The sequence below is a fragment of the Taudactylus pleione genome, unplaced genomic scaffold, assembly GCF_031769625.1.
Source record: "Taudactylus pleione unplaced genomic scaffold, aTauple2 ptg001063l, whole genome shotgun sequence".
NCBI lineage: Eukaryota > Metazoa > Chordata > Amphibia > Anura > Myobatrachidae > Taudactylus > Taudactylus pleione.
Window position 1 is genome coordinate 103,740 of NW_028285464.1, and position 21,996 is coordinate 125,735.

Sequence of the window (21,996 nt, forward strand, 5' to 3'; positions counted from 1 at the left end):
TGTAACATGCGTTATATGTACATGATGATATATACATACTGTAACATGCGTTATATGTACATGATGATATATACATACTGTAACATGCGTTATATGTACATGATGATATATACATACTGTAACATGCGTTATATGTACATGATGATATATACATACTGTAACATGCGTTATATGTACATAAAGGAATATACATACTGTAACATGCGTTATATGTACATGATGATATATACATACTGTAACATGCGTTATATGTACATAAAGGAATATACATACTGTAACATGCGTTATATGTACATGATGATATATACATACTGTAACATGTGTTATATGTACATGATGATATATACATACTGTAACATGCGTTATATGTACATGATGATATATACATACTGTAACATGCGTTATATGTACATGATGATATATACATACTGTAACATGCGTTATATGTACATGATGATATATACATACTGTAACATGCGTTATATGTACATGATGATATATACATACTGTAACATGCGTTATATGTACATGATGATATATACATACTGTAACATGCGTTATATGTACATGATGATATATACATACTGTAACATGCGTTATATGTACATAAAGGAATATACATACTGTAACATGCGTTATATGTACATGATGATATATACATACTGTAACATGCGTTATATGTACATGATGATATATACATACTGTAACATGCGTTATATGTACATGATGATATATACATACTGTAACATGCGTTATATGTACATAAAGGAATATACATACTGTAACATGCGTTATATGTACATGATGATATATACATACTGTAACATACGTTATATGTACATGATGATATATACATACTGTAACATGCGTTATATGTACATAAAGGAATATACATACTGTAACATGCGTTATATGTACATAAAGGAATATACATACTGTAACATGCGTTATATGTACATAAAGGAATATACATACTGTAACATGCGTTATATGTACATAAAGTAATATACATACTGTAACATGCGTTATATGTACATAAAGGAATATACATACTGTAACATGCGTTATATGTACATAAAGGAATATACATACTGTAACATGCGTTATATGTACATAAAGGAATATACATACTGTAACATGCGTTATATGTACATAAAGGAATATACATACTGTAACATGCGTTATATGTACATAAAGGAATATACATACTGTAACATGCGTTATATGTACATAAAGGAATATACATACTGTAACATGCGTTATATGTACATAAAGGAATATACATACTGTAACATGCGTTATATGTACATAAAGGAATATACATACTGTAACATGCGTTATATGTACATAAAGGAATATACATACTGTAACATGTGTTATATGTACATGATGATATATACATACTGTAACATGTGTTATATGTACATAAAGGAATATACATACTGTAACATGTGTTATATGTACATGATGATATATACATACTGTAACATGCGTTATATGTACATAAAGGAATATACATACTGTAACATGCGTTATATGTACATAAAGGAATATACATACTGTAACATGTGTTATATGTACATGATGATATATACATACTGTAACATGCGTTATATGTACATAAAGGAATATACATACTGTAACATGTGTTATATGTACATGATGATATATACATACTGTAACATGCGTTATATGTACATAAAGGAATATACATACTGTAACATGTGTTATATGTACATGATGATATATACATACTGTAACATGCGTTATATGTACATAAAGGAATATACATACTGTAACATGTGTTATATGTACATGATGATATATACATACTGTAACATGCGTTATATGTACATAAAGTAAAATACATACTGTAACATGTGTTATATGTACATGATGATATATACATACTGTAACATGCGTTATATGTACATAAAGTAATATACATACTGTAACATGCGTTATATGTACATAAAGTAATATACATACTGTAACATGTGTTATATGTACATGATGATATATACATACTGTAACATGTGTTATATGTACATAAAGGAATATACATACTGTAACATGTGTTATATGTACATGATGATATATACATACTGTAACATGCGTTATATGTACATAAAGGAATATACATACTGTAACATGTGTTATATGTACATGATGATATATACATACTGTAACATGCGTTATATGTACATAAAGGAATATACATACTGTAACATGTGTTATATGTACATGATGATATATACATACTGTAACATGCGTTATATGTACATAAAGTAATATACATACTGTAACATGTGTTATATGTACATGATGATATATACATACTGTAACATGCGTTATATGTACATAAAGTAATATACATACTGTAACATGCGTTATATGTACATAAAGGAATATACATACTGTAACATGTGTTATATGTACATGATGATATATACATACTGTAACATGCGTTATATGTACATAAAGTAATATACATACTGTAACATGTGTTATATGTACATGATGATATATACATACTGTAACATGCGTTATATGTACATAAAGGAATATACATACTGTAACATGTGTTATATGTACATGATGATATATACATACTGTAACATGCGTTATATGTACATAAAGGAATATACATACTGTAACATGTGTTATATGTACATGATGATATATACATACTGTAACATGCGTTATATGTACATAAAGTAATATACATACTGTAACATGTGTTATATGTACATGATGATATATACATACTGTAACATGCGTTATATGTACATAAAGGAATATACATACTGTAACATGTGTTATATGTACATGATGATATATACATACTGTAACATGCGTTATATGTACATAAAGGAATATACATACTGTAACATGTGTTATATGTACATGATGATATATACATACTGTAACATGCGTTATATGTACATAAAGGAATATACATACTGTAACATGTGTTATATGTACATGATGATATATACATACTGTAACATGCGTTATATGTACATAAAGGAATATACATACTGTAACATGTGTTATATGTACATGATGATATATACATACTGTAACATGTGTTATATGTACATGAGGATATATAACGTGTTATACATAATGACAATGATGTGAGATTAAAATGAAAAAGGTTTTCTGCGTGTGTCAGTGGCGGCTTAAGGGGTGGGGCAGCAGCGTAGTCCAAAATTCAAATAGGGGAACCACCCCAACTGCCACACCAACTGCCAGTGTGATCCAAATAGTGATATTTGGCAGCAGTTGGGGTGGTTCTCCTATTTGAATTTTGGACTACGCTGCTGCCCCACATCTGAAGCCTCCACTGGGGTGTGTGTGTATATGTGTGTATATGTGTGTGTGTATATGTGTGTGTGTGTATATGTGTGTGTATATGTGTATGTGTGTGTGTCTATGTGTATGTGTATATGTGTGTGTGTGTGTGTGTATGTGTATATATGTGTGTGCGTCTGTGTGTATATGTGTGTGTATATGTGTATGTGTGTGTGTGTATATGTGTGTGCGTGTGTGTATAAGTGTGTGTATGTGTATGTGTGTATATGTGTGTTTGTGTGTATATGTGTGTGTGGGTGTCAACATATTCACATATACAGTACATGGGTAAAATACAGTTGGCAAAGTAAAAGTATGTGAACCCTTTGGTATTACCTAGATTTCTGCAGAAAGGAAATTGGTCATAAAACATGATCTGATTTTCTTCTAAGTCACAAGAGCAGACACTGGGCCTCATTCAGCGTTACACGCTAGTACTCTGCTAAACGCAGATTACAAAATGGTCGGGAATCTGCGCAGGTGCCAGACCCGTTCTGCACAGGAGCCCACACGTAAACTGGCAGCAGAATGTCAGTGATTGACAGTCTGCTGCAGCTTGGGGGTGGGAAGGTGGCGGCGATGCTTTCCGTTCCCCGAAATGGAGGCATGTCACCACCGTTGGGAGGGGGCGAGGGAGGAAGAAGCCAGGATCACCGTCAGCTGGCTGAAATTTCCTGGATTCTTCATCTCAACTACAGCACCCCGCTCTATGACTTCATGGGTCACCTTAGCTGGCCGATGTCCCGCAAAGTAACCGATACTGCATTGGACAATGCAAAAGGAGGACAGCTAGCCTCACATTCTCCTGCAATAGGACAGCTAGCCTCACATTCTCCTGCAATAGGAGGACAGCTAGCCTCACATTCTCCTGCAATAGGACAGCTAGCCTCACATTCAACTGCAATAGGAGGACAGCTAGCCTCACATTCTCCTGTAATAGGACAGCTAGCCTCACATTCTCCTGCAATAGGAGGACAGCTAGCCTCACATTCTCCTGCAATAGGACAGCTAGCATCACATTCTCCTGCAATAGGAGGACAGCTAGCCTCACATTCTCCTGTAATAGAGGGACAGCTAGCCTCACATTCTCCTGCAATAGGAGGACAGCTAGCATCACATTCTCCTGCAATAGGAGGACAGCTAGCCTCACATTCTCCTGCAATAGGACAGCTAGCCTCACATTCAACTGCAATAGGAGGACAGCTAGCCTCACATTCTCCTGTAATAGGACAGCTAGCCTCACATTCTCCTGCAATAGGAGGACAGCTAGCCTCACATTCTCCTGCAATAGGACAGCTAGCATCACATTCTCCTGCAATAGGAGGACAGCTAGCCTCACATTCTCCTGTAATAGAGGGACAGCTAGCCTCACATTCTCCTGCAATAGGAGGACAGCTAGCATCACATTCTCCTGCAATAGGAGGACAGCTAGCCTCACACTCTCCTGCAATAGGAGGACAGCTAGCATCACATTCTCCTGCAATAGGAGGACAGCTAGCCTCACATTCTCCTGCAATAGGAGGACAGCTAGCCTCACATTCTCCTGTAATAGGAGGACAGCTAGCATCACATTCTCCTGCAATAGGAGGACAGCTAGCCTCACATTCTCCTGTAATAGTAGGACAGCTAGCCTCACATACTCTTGCATTAGGCGGACACAGGAGCTTAATAAGAATTTTATGGACTCCATATCAACATTTTGAAAGGCCACCTAATGCTCATAGAGAGATTTTTCTCTGTAGAGGTTGTTAATGAGATACCCCATAGTAGTGTTATGGGAGATATCCATGTACTTTCCTGCACTACATTCCCGAGCATACAGAGTGCAGAAACTTTAAACTTAGAAATACTATTTTGCTTATATGCCTCCAACTAACATGGCGATTGCAGGAACAGAAGCTCTGGAATGGTTCTATATGCTCTTTTTATGCAAGAAAAAATCCAAGTGACTTTATTTGTGCCCCTCGTGGTGAGAGATCTATGAGTGATCTGATCCTTGTTTTATTCATCTCTGAAACTTCGAAATATTGAAAAATGTGAAAGAGAAAACTTATTGTATTTTGTTTTTCTTCACACTGTAATAATAAACATATGTATAACGTATGTATAACGTATGTACTATAAGCAGGTGCCAGGAAATTTCAAATATCACAATTATTGCAATCAGAACAGTGACCACGTTACTGAGATGTACTGCAGCCAGCTCGAGTTTGAAACACTTTCCAGTTACATCATCCATTGCAGAGATGCACCCACTGCCAAAAGGGTAAAGATCCAGATGGGGTGTGGAGATCGGGGGCAGGGGTAAGTTATCTGGAGGGGGGGTATAGGAATCCCGGGTGGGGGTGGTGAGCTGAAGCATGCTGTTGGGTGAGGTAGTGCGTAATCCAGGGTAGGAGTAATCCAGCGGCTTGTTGATGTAGAGCAGTAGTGGGCTGTTAGGTGAGATGGTAGATGAGGGGCAGGAAGGGGAGGAAAATGTGCCACAAATCATCTGGGGACCAGCCACCAGGAAATAAACTGATGTTGGGCCAGTCTGGTCATCAATAGGTCAGTGCCAGCTTGGTTAGCGCTGGGTCCTTTTACTCCAGGCAGCCTAAACTGTTATCTGGCCACGTTGCAAGATAGTAAATGTATCAGTAATGGCTCTGTAGTAAGTGTATCAGTAATGGCTCTGTAGTAAGTGTATCAGTAATGGCTCTGTAGTAAATGTATCAGTAATGGCTCTGTAGTGAATGTATCAGTAATGGCTGTGTAGTAAATGTATCAGTAATGGTTCTGTAGTAAATGTATCAGTAATGGCTCTGTAGTAAATGTATCAGTAATGGCTCTGTAGTGAATGTATCAGTAATGGCTCTGTAGTAAATGTATCAGTAATGGCTCTGTAGTGAATGTATCAGTAATGGCTGTGTAGTAAATGTATCAGTAATGGCTCTGTAGTAAATGTATCAGTAGTGGCTCTGTAGTAAAAGTATCAGTAATGGCTCTGTAGTAAATGTATCAGTAATGGCTCTGTAGTAAGTGTATCAGTAATGGCTCTGTAGTAAATGTATCAGTAATGGCTCTGTAGTAAATGTATCAGTAGTGGCTCTGTAGTAAATGTATCAGTAATGGCTCTGTAGTAAATGTATCAGTAATGGCTCTGTAGTGAATGTATCAGTAATGGTTCTGTAGTAAATGTATCTGTAATGGCTCTGTAGTAAATGTATCAGTAATGGCTCTGTAGTGAATGTATCAGTAATGGCTCTGTAGTAAATGTATCAGTAATGGCTCTGTAGTAAATGTATCAGTAATGGCTCTGTAGTAAATGTATCCGTAATGGTTCTGTAGTATGTGTATCAGTAATGGCTCTGTAGTAAGTGTATCAGTAATGGCTCTGTAGTAAGTGTATCAGTAATGGTTCTGTAGTATGTGTATCAGTAATGGCTGTGTAGTAAATGTATCAGTAATGGCTCTTTAGTAAATGTATCAGTAATGGCTCTGTAGTAAATGTATCAGTAATGGCTCTGTAGTAAGTGTATCAGTAATGGCTCTGTAGTAAATGTATCAGTAATGGCTCTGTAGTAAATGTATCAGTAATGGCTCTGTAGTAAGTGTATCAGTAATGGCTCTGTAGTAAGTGTATCAGTAATGGTTATGTAGTATGTGTATCAGTATTGGCTGTGTAGTAAATGTATCAGTAATGGTTCTGTAGTAAATGTATCAGTAATGGCTCTGTAGTAAGTGTATCAGTAATGGCTCTGTAGTAAATGTATCAGTAATGGCTCTGTAGTAAGTGTATCAGTAATGGCTCTGTAGTAAATGTATCAGTAATGGGTCTGTAGTAAATGTATTGGTAATGGCTCTGTAGTAAATGTATCAGTAATGGCTCTGTAGTAAGTGTATCAGTAATGGTTCTGTAGTAAATGTATCAGTAATGGCTCTGTAGTTAGTGTATCAGTAATGGCTCTGTTGTAAATGTATCAGTAATGGCTCTGTAGTAAATGTATCAGTAATGGCTCTGTAGTAAGTGTATCAGTAATGGCTCTGTAGTAAGTATATCAGTAATGGCTCTGTAGTAAATGTATCAGTAATGGCTCTGTAGTAAATGTATCAGTAATGTCTCTGTAGTAAGTGTATCAGTAATGTCTCTGTAGTAAGTGTATCAGTAATGGCTCTGTAGTAAATGTATCAGTAATGGCTCTGTAGTAAGTGTATCAGTAATGGCTCTGTAGTAAGTGTATCAGTAATGGATCTGTAGTAAGTGTATCAGTAATGGCTCTGTAGTAAGTGTATCAGTAATGGCTCTGTAGTAAATGTATCAGTAATGGCTCTGTAGTAAGTGTATCACAAGTGTCTCTGTAGTAAATGTATCAGTAATGGCTCTGTAGTAAATGTATCAGTAATGGCTCTGTAGTGAATGTATCAGTAATGGTTCTGTAGTAAATGTATCACAAACGTCTCTGTAGTAAATGTATCAGTAATGGCTCTGTAGTAAATGTATCAGTAATGGCTCTGTAGTTAATGTATCACAAATGTCTCTGTAGTAAATGTATCAGTAATGGCTCTGTAGTAAGTGTATCACAAATATCTCTGCAGTAAATGTATCAGTAATGGCTCTGTAGTAAATGTATCACAAATGTCTCTGTAGTAAATGTATCAGTAATGGCTCTGTAGTAAATGTATCGGTAATGGCTGTGTAGTAAATGTATCAGTAATGGCTCTGTAGTAAGTGTATCACAAATGTCTCTGTAGTAAATGTATCAGTAATGGCTCTGTAGTAAATGTATCACAAATGTCTCTTTAGTAAATGTATCAGTAATGGCTCTGTAGTAAATGTATCGGTAATGGCTCTGTAGTAAATGTATCGGTAATGGCTCTGTAGTAAATGTATCAGTAATGGCTCTGTAGTAAGTGTATCAGTAATGGCTGTGTAGTGAATGTATCAGTAATGGCTATGTAGTAAGTGTATCAGTAATGGCTCTGTAGTAAGTGTATCAGAAATGGCTCTGTAGTAAATGTATCAGTAATGGCTCTGTAGTAAATGTATCAGAAATGGCTCTGTAATGGCTCTGTAGTAAATGTACCAGTAATGGCTCTGTAGTAAGTGTATCAGTAATGGCTCTGTAGTAAATGTATCAGTAATGGCTCTGTAGTAAATGTATCAGTAATGGCTCTGTAGTAAATGTATCAGTAATGGTTCTGTAGTAAATATATCAGTAATGGCTGTGTAGTAAGTGTATCAGTAATGGCTCTGTAGTAAATGTATCAGTAATGGCTCTGTAGTAAATGTATCAGTAATGGCTCTGTAGTAAATGTATCAGTAATGGCTCTGTAGTAAATGTATCAGTAATGGTTCTGTAGTAAGTGTATCAGTAATGGCTCTGTAGTAAATGTATCAGTAATGGTTCTGTAGTAAGTGTATCAGTAATGGCTCTGTAGTAAATGTATCAGTAATGGTTCTGTAGTAAGTGTATCAGTAATGGTTCTGTAGTAAGTGTATCAGTAATGGCTCTGTAGTAAATGTATCAGTAATGGCTCTGTAGTAAATGTATCAGTAATGGCTCTGTAGTAAATGTATCAGTAATGGCTCTGTAGTAAATGTATCAGTAATGGCTGTGTAGTAAATGTATCAGTAATGGCTGTGTAGTAAATGTATCGGTAATGGCTGTGTAGTAAATGTATCGGTAATGGTTCTGTAGTAAATGTATCAGTAATGGCTCTGTAGTAAATGTATCAGTAATGGCTCTGTAGTAAAGGTATCAGTAATGTCTCTGTAGTAAATGTATCAGTAATGGCTGTGTAGTAAATGTATCAGTAATGGCTCTGTAGTAAGTGTATCAGTAATGGCTATGTAGTAATTGTATCAGTAATGACTGTGTAGTAAATGTATCAGTAATGGCTGTGTAGTAAGTGTATCAGTAATGGCTCTGTAGTAAGTGTATCAGTAATGGCTCTGTAGTAAATGTACCAGTAATAGCTCTGTAGAAAGTGTACCAGTAATGGCTCTATAGTAAATGTACCAGTAATGGCTCTGTAGTAAGTGTATCAGTAATGGCTCTGTAGTAAATGTATCAGTAATGGCTCTGTAGTTAGTGTATCAGTAATGGCTCTGTAGTAAGTGTATCAGTAATGGCTCTGTAGTAAATGTGTCAGTAATGGCTGTGTAGTAAATGTATGAGTAATGGTTCTGTAGTAAATGTATCAGTAATGGCTCTGTAGTAAGTGTATCAGTAATGGCTCTGTAGTAAATGTATCAGTAATGGCTCTGTAGTAAGTGTATCAGTAATGGCTCTGTAGTAAATGTATCGGTAATGGATATGTAGTAAATGTATCGGTAATGTCTCTGTAGTAAGTGTATCAGTAATGGCTCTGTAGTAAGTGTATCAGTAATGGCTCTGTAGTAAGTATATCAGTAATGGCTCTGTAGTAAATGTATCAGTAATGGCTCTGTAGTAAATGTATCAGTAATGGCTGTGTAGTAAATGTATCAGTAATGGCTCTGTAGTAAGTATATCAGTAATGGCTCTGTAGTAAATGTATCAGTAATGGCTCTGTAGTAAATGTATCAGTAATGTCTCTGTAGTAAGTGTATCAGTAATGTCTCTGTAGTAAGTGTATCAGTAATGGCTCTGTAGTAAATGTATCAGTAATGACTCTGTAGTAAGTGTATCAGTAATGGCTATGTAGTAAGTGTATCAGTAATGGCTCTGTAGTATGTGTATCGGTAATGGCTCTGTAGAAAAATGTATCGGTAATGGCTGTGTAGTAAATGTATCAGTAATGGCTCTGTAGTAAATGTATCAGTAATGGCTCTGTAGTAAATGTATCACAAATGTCTCTGTAGTAAATGTATCAGTAATGGCTCTGTAGTAAATATATCGGTAATGGCTGTGTAGTAAATGTATCAGTAATGGCTCTGTAGTAAGTGTATCAGTAATGGCTCTGTAGTAAGTGTATCAGTAATGGCTCTGTAGTAAGTGTATCAGTAATGGATCTGTAGTAAGTGTATCAGTAATGGCTCTGTAGTAAGTGTATCAGTAATGGCTCTGTAGTAAATGTATCAGTAATGGCTCTGTAGTAAGTGTATCACAAATGTCTCTGTAGTAAATGTATCAGTAATGGCTCTGTAGTAAGTGTATCACAAATGTCTCTGTATTAAATATATCAGTAATGGCTCTGTAGTAAATGTATCAGTAATGGCTCTGTAGTAAGTGTATCACAAATGTCTCTGTAGTAAATGTATCAGTAATGGCTCTGTAGTAAGTGTATCACAAATGTCTCTGTAGTAAATGTATCAGTAATGGCTCTGTAGTAAATGTATCACAAATGTCTCTGTAGTAAATGTATCAGTAATGGCTCTGTAGTAAATGTATCGGTAATGGCTGTGTAGTAAATGTATCAGTAATGGCTCTGTAGTAAGTGTATCACAAATGTCTCTTTAGTAAATGTATCAGTAATGGCTCTGTAGTAAATGTATCGGTAATGGCTCTGTAGTAAATGTATCGGTAATGGCTCTGTAGTAAATGTATCAGTAATGGCTCTGTAGTAAGTGTATCAGTAATGGCTGTGTAGTGAATGTATCAGTAATGGCTATGTAGTAAGTGTATCAGTAATGGCTCTGTAGTAAGTGTATCAGAAATGGCTCTGTAGTAAATGTATCAGTAATGGCTCTGTAGTAAATGTATAAGAAATGGCTCTGTAATGGCTCTGTAGTAAATGTACCAGTAATGGCTCTGTAGTAAGTGTATCAGTAATGGCTCTGTAGTAAATGTATCAGTAATGGCTCTGTAGTAAATGTATCAGTAATGGCTCTGTAGTAAATGTATCAGTAATGGTTCTGTAGTAAATATATCAGTAATGGCTGTGTAGTAAGTGTATCAGTAATGGCTCTGTAGTAAATGTATCAGTAATGGCTCTGTAGTAAATGTATCAGAAATGGCTCTGTAGTAAATGTATCAGTAATGGCTCTGTAGTAAATGTACCAGTAATGGCTCTGTAGTAAATGTATCAGTATTGGCTATGTAGTAAGTGTATCAGTAATGGCTCTGAAGTAAGTGTATCAGTAATGGCTCTGTAGTAAGTGTATCGGTAATGGCTCTGTAGTAAGTGTATCAGTAATGGTTCTGTAGTAAATGTATCAGTAATGGCTGTGTAGTAAATGTACCAGTAATGGCTCTGTAGTAAGTATATCAGTAATGGCTCTGTAGTAAATGTATCAGTAATGGCTCTGTAGTAAATGTATCAGTAATGGCTCTGTAGTAAGTGTATCAGTAATGGCTTTGTAGTAAGTGTATCAGTAATGGTTCTGTAGTGAATGTATCAGTAATGGCTCTGTAGTAAGTGTATCAGTAATGGCTCTGTAGTAAATGTATCAGTAATGGCTCTGTAGTAAGTGTATCAGTAATGGACTGTAGTAAGTGTATCAGTAATGGCTCTGTAGTAAATGTATCAGTAATGGCTCTGTAGTAAGAGTATCAGTAGTGGATCTGTAGTAAATGTATCAGTATTGGCTGTGTAGTAAGTGTATCAGTAATGGCTCTGTAGTGAATGTATCAGTAATGGCTCTGTAGTAAGTGTATCAGTAATGGCTATGTAGTAAGTGTATCAGTAATGGCTCTGTAGTAGATGTATCAGTAATGGCTCTGTAGTAAATGTATCAGTATTGGCTGTGTAGTAAGTGTATCCGTAATGGCTCTGTAGTAAGTGTATCAGTAATGGCTCTGTAGTAAATTTATCAGTAATGGTTCTGTAGTGAATGTATCAGTAATGGCTCTGTAGTAAATGTATCAGTAATGGCTCTGTAGTAAATGTATCAGTAATGGCTCTGTAGTAAATGTATCAGTAATGGCTCTGTAGTAAATGTATCAGAAATGGCTGTGTAGTAAATGTATCGGTAATGGCTATGTAGTAAATGTATCGGTAATGGCTGTGTAGTAAATGTATCGGTAATGGCTCTGTAGTAAATGTATCAGTAATGGCTCTGTAGTAAATATATCAGTAATGGCTCTGTAGTAAATGTATCAGTAATGGATCTGTAGTAAATGTATCAGTAATGGCTCTGTAGCAAGTGTATCAGTAATGGCTCTGTAGTAAATGTATCAGTAATGGCTCTGTAGTAAATGTATCAGTAATGGTTCTGTAGTAAGTGTATCAGTAATGGCTCTGTAGTAAATGTATCAGTAATGGTTCTGTAGTAAGTGTATCAGTAATGGCTCTGTAGTAAATGTATCAGTAATGGTTCTGTAGTAAGTGTATCAGTAATGGTTCTGTAGTAAGTGTATCAGTAATGGCTCTGTAGTAAATGTATCAGTAATGGCTCTGTAGTGAACATATCAGTAATGGCTCTGTAGTAAATGTATCAGTAATGGCTCTGTAGTAAATGTATCAGTAATGGCTCTGTAGTAAGTGTATCAGTAATGGCTGTGTAGTAAATGTATCGGTAATGGCTGTGTAGTAAATGTATCGGTAATGGTTCTGTAGTAAATGTATCAGTAATGGCTCTGTAGTAAATGTATCAGTAATGGCTCTGTAGTAAAGGTATCAGTAATGTCTCTGTAGTAAATGTATCAGTAATGGCTGTGTAGTAAATGTATCAGTAATGGCTCTGTAGTAAGTGTATCAGTAATGGCTATGTAGTAATTGTATCAGTAATGACTGTGTAGTAAATGTATCAGTAATGGCTGTGTAGTAAGTGTATCAGTAATGGCTCTGTAGTAAGTGTATCAGTAATGGCTCTGTAGTAAATGTACCAGTAATAGCTCTGTAGAAAGTGTACCAGTAATGGCTCTATAGTAAATGTACCAGTAATGGCTCTGTAGTAAGTGTATCAGTAATGGCTCTGTAGTAAATGTATCAGTAATGGCTCTGTAGTTAGTGTATCAGTAATGGCTCTGTAGTAAGTGTATCAGTAATGGCTCTGTAGTAAATGTGTCAGTAATGGCTGTGTAGTAAATGTATCAGTAATGGTTCTGTAGTAAATGTATCAGTAATGGCTCTGTAGTAAGTGTATCAGTAATGGCTCTGTAGTAAATGTATCAGTAATGGCTCTGTAGTAAGTGTATCAGTAATGGCTCTGTAGTAAATGTATCGGTAATGGATATGTAGTAAATGTATCGGTAATGTCTCTGTAGTAAGTGTATCAGTAATGGCTCTGTAGTAAGTGTATCAGTAATGGCTCTGTAGTAAGTATATCAGTAATGGCTCTGTAGTAAATGTATCAGTAATGGCTCTGTAGTAAATGTATCAGTAATGGCTGTGTAGTAAATGTATCAGTAATGGCTCTGTAGTAAGTATATCAGTAATGGCTCTGTAGTAAATGTATCAGTAATGGCTCTGTAGTAAATGTATCAGTAATGTCTCTGTAGTAAGTGTATCAGTAATGTCTCTGTAGTAAGTGTATCAGTAATGGCTCTGTAGTAAATGTATCAGTAATGACTCTGTAGTAAGTGTATCAGTAATGGCTATGTAGTAAGTGTATCAGTAATGGCTCTGTAGTATGTGTATCGGTAATGGCTCTGTAGAAAAGTGTATCGGTAATGGCTGTGTAGTAAATGTATCAGTAATGGCTCTGTAGTAAATGTATCAGTAATGGCTCTGTAGTAAATGTATCACAAATGTCTCTGTAGTAAATGTATCAGTAATGGCTCTGTAGTAAATATATCGGTAATGGCTGTGTAGTAAATGTATCAGTAATGGCTCTGTAGTAAGTGTATCAGTAATGGCTCTGTAGTAAGTGTATCAGTAATGGCTCCGTAGTAAGTGTATCAGTAATGGATCTGTAGTAAGTGTATCAGTAATGGCTCTGTAGTAAGTGTATCAGTAATGGCTCTGTAGTAAATGTATCAGTAATGGCTCTGTAGTAAGTGTATCACAAATGTCTCTGTAGTAAATGTATCAGTAATGGCTCTGTAGTAAGTGTATCACAAATGTCTCTGTATTAAATATATCAGTAATGGCTCTGTAGTAAATGTATCAGTAATGGCTCTGTAGTAAGTGTATCACAAATGTCTCTGTAGTAAATGTATCAGTAATGGCTCTGTAGTAAGTGTATCACAAATGTCTCTGTAGTAAATGTATCAGTAATGGCTCTGTAGTAAATGTATCACAAATGTCTCTGTAGTAAATGTATCAGTAATGGCTCTGTAGTAAATGTATCGGTAATGGCTGTGTAGTAAATGTATCAGTAATGGCTCTGTAGTAAGTGTATCACAAATGTCTCTTTAGTAAATGTATCAGTAATGGCTCTGTAGTAAATGTATCAGTAATGGCTCTGTAGTAAATGTATCAGTAATGGCTCTGTAGTAAATGTATCAGTAATGGTTCTGTAGTAAATATATCAGTAATGGCTGTGTAGTAAGTGTATCAGTAATGGCTCTGTAGTAAATGTATCAGTAATGGCTCTGTAGTAAATGTATCAGAAATGGCTCTGTAGTAAATGTATCAGTAATGGCTCTGTAGTAAATGTACCAGTAATGGCTCTGTAGTAAATGTATCAGTATTTGCTATGTAGTAAGTGTATCAGTAATGGCTTTGAAGTAAGTGCATCAGTAATGGCTCTGTAGTAAGTGTATCGGTAATGGCTCTGTAGTGAACGTATCAGTAATGGCTCTGTAGTAAATGTATCAGTAATGGCTCTGTAGTAAATGTATCAGTAATGGCTCTGTAGTAAGTGTATCAGTAATGGCTGTGTAGTAAATGTATCGGTAATGGCTATGTAGTAAATGTATCGGTAATGGTTCTGTAGTAAATGTATCAGTAATGGCTCTGTAGTAAAGGTATCAGTAATGTCTCTGTAGTAAATGTATCAGTAATGGCTGTGTAGTAAATGTATCAGTAATGGCTCTGTAGTAAGTGTATCAGTAATGGCTCTGTAGTAAGTTTATCAGTAATGGCTGTGTAGTAAATGTATCAGTAATGGCTGTGTAGTAAGTGTATCAGTAATGGCTCTGTAGTAAGTGTATCAGTAATGGCTCTGTAGTAAATGTACCAGTAATAGCTCTGTAGAAAGTGTATCAGTAATGGCTCTATAGTAAATGTATCAGTAATGTTTCTGTAGTAAATGTATCAGTAATGGCTGTGTAGTAAGTGTATCAGTAATGGCTCTGTAGTAAGTGTATCAGTAATGGCTCTGTAGTAAATGAACCAGTAATGGCTTTGTAGTAAATGTATCGGTAATGGCTGTGTAGTAAATGTATCTGTAATGGCTCTGTAGTAAGTGTATCAGTAATGGCTCTGTAGTAAATTTATCAGTAATTGCTCTGTAGTAAATTTATCAGTAATGGCTCTGTAGTAAGTGTATCAGTAATGGCTCTGTAGTAAGTGTATCAGTAATTCTTCTGTAGTAAGTGTATCAGTAATGGCTCTGTAGTAAGAGTAAAAGTAATAGCTGTGTATTAAATGTATCAGTAATGGCTCTGTAGTAAGTGTATCACAAATGTCTCTGTAGTAAATGTATCAGTAATGGCTCTGTAGTAAATGTATCACAAATGTCTCTTTAGTAAATGTATCAGTAATGGCTCTGTAGTAAATGTATCGGTAATGGCCCTGTAGTAAATGTATCGGTAATGGCTCTGTAGTAAATGTATCAGTAATGGCTCTGTAGTAAGTGTATCAGTAATGGCTGTGTAGTGAATGTATCAGTAATGGCTATGTAGTAAGTGTATCAGTAATGGCTCTGTAGTAAGTGTATCAGAAATGGCTCTGTAGTAAATGTATAAGTAATGGCTCTGTAGTAAATGTATCAGAAATGGCTCTGTAATGGCTCTGTAGTAAATGTACCAGTAATGGCTCTGTAGTAAGTGTATCAGTAATGGCTCTGTAGTAAATGTTTCAGTAATGGCTCTGTAGTAAATGTATCAGTAATAGCTCTGTAGTAAATGTATCAGTAATGGTTCTGTAGTAAATATATCAGTAATGGCTGTGTAGTAAGTGTATCAGTAATGGCTCTGTAGTAAATGTATCAGTAATGGCTCTGTAGTAAATGTATCAGAAATGGCTCTGTAGTAAATGTATCAGTAATGGCTCTGTAGTAAATGTATTAGTAATGGCTCTGTAGTAAATGTATCAGTATTGGCTATGTAGTAAGTGTATCAGTAATGGCTCTGTAGTAAGTGTATCGGTAATGGCTCTGTAGTAAGTGTATCAGTAATGGTTCTGTAGTAAATGTATCAGTAATGGCTGTGTATTAAATGTACCAGTAATGGCTCTGTAGTAAGTGTATCAGTAATGGTTCTGTAGTGAATGTATCAGTAATGGCTCTGTAGTAAATGTATCAGTAATGGCTCTGTAGTAAGTGTATCAGTAGTGGTTCTGTAGTAAATGTATCAGTATTGGCTGTGTAGTAAGTGTATCAGTAATGGCTCTGTAGTGAATGTATCAGTAATGGCTCTGTAGTAAGTGTATCAGTAATGGCTATGTAGTAAGTGTATCAGTAATGGCTATGTAGTAGATGTATCAGTAATGGCTCTGTAGTAAATGTATCAGTATTGGCTGTGTAGTAATTGTATCCGTAATGGCTCTGTAGTAAGTGTATCAGTAATGGCTCTGTAGTAAATGTATCAGTAATGGTTCTGTAGTGAATGTATCAGTAATGGCTCTGTAGTAAATGTATCAGTAATGGCTCTGTAGTAAATGTATCAGTAATGGCTGTGTAGTAAATGTATCGGTAATGGCTATGTAGTAAATGTATCGTTAATGGCTGTGTAGTAAATGTATCAGTAATGGCTCTGTAGTAAATGTATCAGTAATGGCTCTGTAGTAAATGTATCAGTAATGGCTCTGTAGTAAATGTATCAGTAATGGCTCTGTAGTAAATGTGTCAGTAATGGCTCTGTAGTAAGTGTATCAGTAATGGATCTGTAGTAAATGTATCAGTAATGGCTCTGTAGTAAATGTATCAGTAATGGCTCTGTAGTGAACGTATCAGTAATGGCTCTGTAGTAAATGTATCAGTAATGGCTCTGTAGTAAATGTATCAGTAATGACTCTGTAGTAAGTGTATCAGTAATGGCTGTGTAGTAAGTGTATCAGTAATGGCTGTGTAGTAAATGTATCGGTAATGGCTCTGTAGTAAATGTAGCAGTAATGGTTCTGTAGTAAATGTATCAGTAATGGCTCTGTAGTAAAGGTATCAGTAATGTCTCTGTAGTAAAAGTATCAGTAATGGCTGTGTAGTAAATGTATCAGTAATGGCTCTGTAGTAAGTGTATCAGTAATGGCTCTGTAGTAAGTGTATCATTAATGGCTCTGTAGTAAGTGTATCAGTAATGGCTCTATAGTAAATGTACCAGTAATGGCTCTGTAGTAAGTGTATCAGTAATGGCTCTGTAGTAAATTTATCAGTAATGGTTCTGTAGTAAATGTATCGGTAATGGCTGTGTAGTAAATGTACCGGTAATGGCTCTGTAGTAAGTGTATCGGTAATGGCTCTGTAGTAAATTTATCAGTAATGGCTCTGTAGTAAATTTATCAGTAATGGCTCTGTAGTAAGTGTATCAGTAATGGCTCTGTAGTAAGTGTATCAGTAATGGTTCTGTAGTAAGTGTATCAGTAATGGCTCTGTAGTAAGAGTATCAGTAATGGCTCTGTAGTAAATGTATCAGTAATGGCTCTGTAGTAAATTTATCAGTAATGGCTCTGTAGTAAGTGTATCAGTAATGGCTCTGTAGTAAGTGTATCAGTAATGGTTCTGTAGTAAGTGTATCAGTAATGGCTCTGTAGTAAGAGTATCAGTAATGGCTCTGTAGTAAATGTGTCAGTAATGGTTCTGTAGTAAATTTATCAGTAATGGCTCTGTAGTAGGTGTATCAGTAATGGCTCTGTAGTAAGTGTATCAGTAATGGTTCTGTAGTAAGCATATTAGTAATGGCTCTATAGTAAGAGTATCAGTAATGGCTATGTAGTAAATGTATCAGTAATGGCTCTGTAGTAAATGTTCCCGTAATGGCTCTGTAGTAAATGTATCAGTAATGGTTCTGTAGTAAATGTATCAGTAATGTTTCTGTAGTAAATGTATCAGTAATGGCTGTGTAGTAAGTGTATCAGTAATGGCTCTGTAGTAAGTGTATCAGTAATGGCTCTGTAGTAAATGAACCAGTAATGGCTTTGTAGTAAATGTATCGGTAATGGCTGTGTAGTAAATGTATCTGTAATGGCTCTGTAGTAAGTGTATCAGTAATGGCTCTGTAGTAAATTTATCAGTAATTGCTCTGTAGTAAATTTATCAGTAATGGCTCTGTAGTAAGTGTATCAGTAATGGCTCTGTAGTAAGTGTATCAGTAATTCTTCTGTAGTAAGTGTATCAGTAATGGCTCTGTAGTAAGAGTAAAAGTAATAGCTGTGTATTAAATGTATCAGTAATGGCTCTGTAGTAAGTGTATCACAAATGTCTCTGTAGTAAATGTATCAGTAATGGCTCTGTAGTAAATGTATCACAAATGTCTCTTTAGTAAATGTATCAGTAATGGCTCTGTAGTAAATGTATCGGTAATGGCCCTGTAGTAAATGTATCGGTAATGGCTCTGTAGTAAATGTATCAGTAATGGCTCTGTAGTAAGTGTATCAGTAATGGCTGTGTAGTGAATGTATCAGTAATGGCTATGTAGTAAGTGTATCAGTAATGGCTCTGTAGTAAGTGTATCAGAAATGGCTCTGTAGTAAATGTATCAGTAATGGCTCTGTAGTAAATGTATCAGAAATGGCTCTGTAATGGCTCTGTAGTAAATGTACCAGTAATGGCTCTGTAGTAAGTGTATCAGTAATGGCTCTGTAGTAAATGTATCAGTAATGGCTCTGTAGTAAATGTATCAGTAATAGCTCTGTAGTAAATGTATCAGTAATGGTTCTGTAGTAAATATATCAGTAATGGCTGTGTAGTAAGTGTATCAGTAATGGCTCTGTAGTAAATGTATCAGTAATGGCTCTGTAGTAAATGTATCAGAAATGGCTCTGTAGTAAATGTATCAGTAATGGCTCTGTAGTAAATGTATTAGTAATGGCTCTGTAGTAAATGTATCAGTATTGGCTATGTAGTAAGTGTATCAGTAATGGCTCTGTAGTAAGTGTATCGGTAATGGCTCTGTAGTAAGTGTATCAGTAATGGTTCTGTAGTAAATGTATCAGTAATGGCTGTGTAGTAAATGTACCAGTAATGGCTCTGTAGTAAGTGTATCAGTAATGGTTCTGTAGTGAATGTATCAGTAATGGCTCTGTAGTAAATGTATCAGTAATGGCTCTGTAGTAAGTGTATCAGTAGTGGTTCTGTAGTAAATGTATCAGTATTGGCTGTGTAGTAAGTGTATCAGTAATGGCTCTGTAGTGAATGTATCAGTAATGGCTCTGTAGTAAGTTTATCAGTAATGGCTATGTAGTAAGTGTATCAGTAATGGCTATGTAGTAGATGTATCAGTAATGGTTCTGTAGTAAATGTATCAGTATTGGCTGTGTAGTAATTGTATCCGTAATGGCTCTGTAGTAAGTGTATCAGTAATGGCTCTGTAGTAAATGTATCAGTAATGGTTCTGTAGTGAATGTATCAGTAATGGCTCTGTAGTAAATGTATCAGTAATGGCTCTGTAGTAAATGTATCAGTAATGGCTCTGTAGTAAATGTATCAGTAATGGCTGTATAGTAAATGTATCGGTAATGGCTATGTAGTAAATGTATCGTTAATGGCTGTGTAGTAAATGTATCAGTAATGGCTCTGTAGTAAATGTATCAGTAATGGCTCTGTAGTAAATGTATCTGTAATGGCTCTGTAGTAAATGTATCAGTAATGGCTCTGTAGTAAATGTGTCAGTAATGGCTCTGTAGTAAGTGTATCAGTAATGGATCTGTAGTAAATGTATCAGTAATGGCTCTGTAGTAAATGTATCAGTAATGGCTCTGTAGTGAACGTATCAGTAATGGCTCTGTAGTAAATGTATCAGTAATGGCTCTGTAGTAAATGTATCAGTAATGACTCTGTAGTAAGTGTATCAGTAATGGCTGTGTAGTAAGTGTATCAGTAATGGCTGTGTAGTAAATGTATCGGTAATGGCTCTGTAGTAAATGTAGCAGTAATGGTTCTGTAGTAAATGTATCAGTAATGGCTCTGTAGTAAAGGTATCAGTAATGTCTCTGTAGTAAAAGTATCAGTAATGGCTGTGTAGTAAATGTATCAGTAATGGCTCTGTAGTAAGTGTATCAGTAATGGCTCTGTAGTAAGTGTATCAGTAATGGCTCTGTAGTAAGTGTATCAGTAATGGCTCTATAGTAAATGTACCAGTAATGGCTCTGTTGTAAGTGTATCAGTAATGGCTCTGTAGTAAATTTATCAGTAATGGTTCTGTAGTAAATGTATCGGTAATGGCTGTGTAGTAAATGTACCGGTAATGGCTCTGTAGTAAGTGTATCGGTAATGGCTCTGTAGTAAATTTATCAGTAATGGCTCTGTAGTAAATTTATCAGTAATGGCTCTGTAGTAAGTGTATCAGTAATGGCTCTGTAGTAAGTGTATCAGTAATGGTTCTGTAGTAAGTGTATCAGTAATGGCTCTGTAGTAAGAGTATCAGTAATGGCTCTGTAGTAAATGTATCAGTAATGGCTCTGTAGTAAATTTATCAGTAATAGCTCTGTAGTAAGTGTATCAGTAATGGCTCTGTAGTAAGTGTATCAGTAATGGTTCTGTAGTAAGTGTATCAGTAATGGCTCTGTAGTAAGAGTATCAGTAATGGCTCTGTAGTAAATGTGTCAGTAATGGTTCTGTAGTAAATTTATCAGTAATGGCTCTGTAGTAGGTGTATCAGTAATGGCTCTGTAGTAAGTGTATCAGTAATGGTTCTGTAGTAAGCATATTAGTAATGGCTCTATAGTAAGAGTATCAGTAATGGCTATGTAGTAAATGTATCAGTAATGGCTCTGTAGTAAATGTTCCCGTAATGGCTCTGTAGTAAATGTATCAGTAATGGTTCTGTAGTAAATGTATCAGTAATGGCTCTGTAGTAAGTGTATCAGTAATGGCTCTGTAGTAAGTGTATCAGTAATGGTTCTGTAGTAAGTGTATCAGTAATGGTTCTGTAGTAAGTGTATCAGTAATGGCTCTGTAGTAAATGTATCAGTAATGGCTCTGTAGTAAGTGTATCGGTAATGGCTCTGTAGTAAATGTATCAGTAATGGCTCTGTAGTAAATGTATCAGTAATGGCTCTGTAGTAAATGTATCAGTAATGGCTCTGTAGTAAATGTATCAGTAATGGCTCTGTAGTAAATGTATCAGTAATGGCTCTGTAGTAAGTGTATCAGTAATGGCTCTGTAGTAAATGTATCAGTAATGGCACTGTAGTAAATGTATTAGTAATGGCTCTGTAGTAAGTGTATCAGTAATGGCACTGTAGTAAATGTATCAGTAATGGCTCTGTAGTAAGTGTATCAGTAATGGCTCTGTAGTATGTGTATCAGTAATGGCTCTGTAGTGAATGTATCAGTAATGGCTCTGTAGTAAATGTATCAGTAATGGCTCTGTAGTGAATGTATCAGTAATGGCTCTGTAGTAAATGTATCAGTAATGGCTCTGTAGTAAGTGTATCAGTAATGGCTCTGTAGTATATGTATCAGTAATGGTTCTGTAGTAAGTGTATCAGTAATGGCTCTGTAGTAAATGTATCAGTAATGGCTCTGTAGTA

At 35.7% G+C, this 21,996-nt stretch overlaps 1 protein-coding gene across 1 annotated transcript in view; it reads left to right on the top strand.

Annotated features, from left to right (window-relative positions):
• LOC148453899 (usherin-like) overlaps window positions 1–21,996 on the top strand; it is a 184,155-nt gene that overhangs the window by 17,727 nt on the left and 144,432 nt on the right. The window lies entirely within an intron of this gene.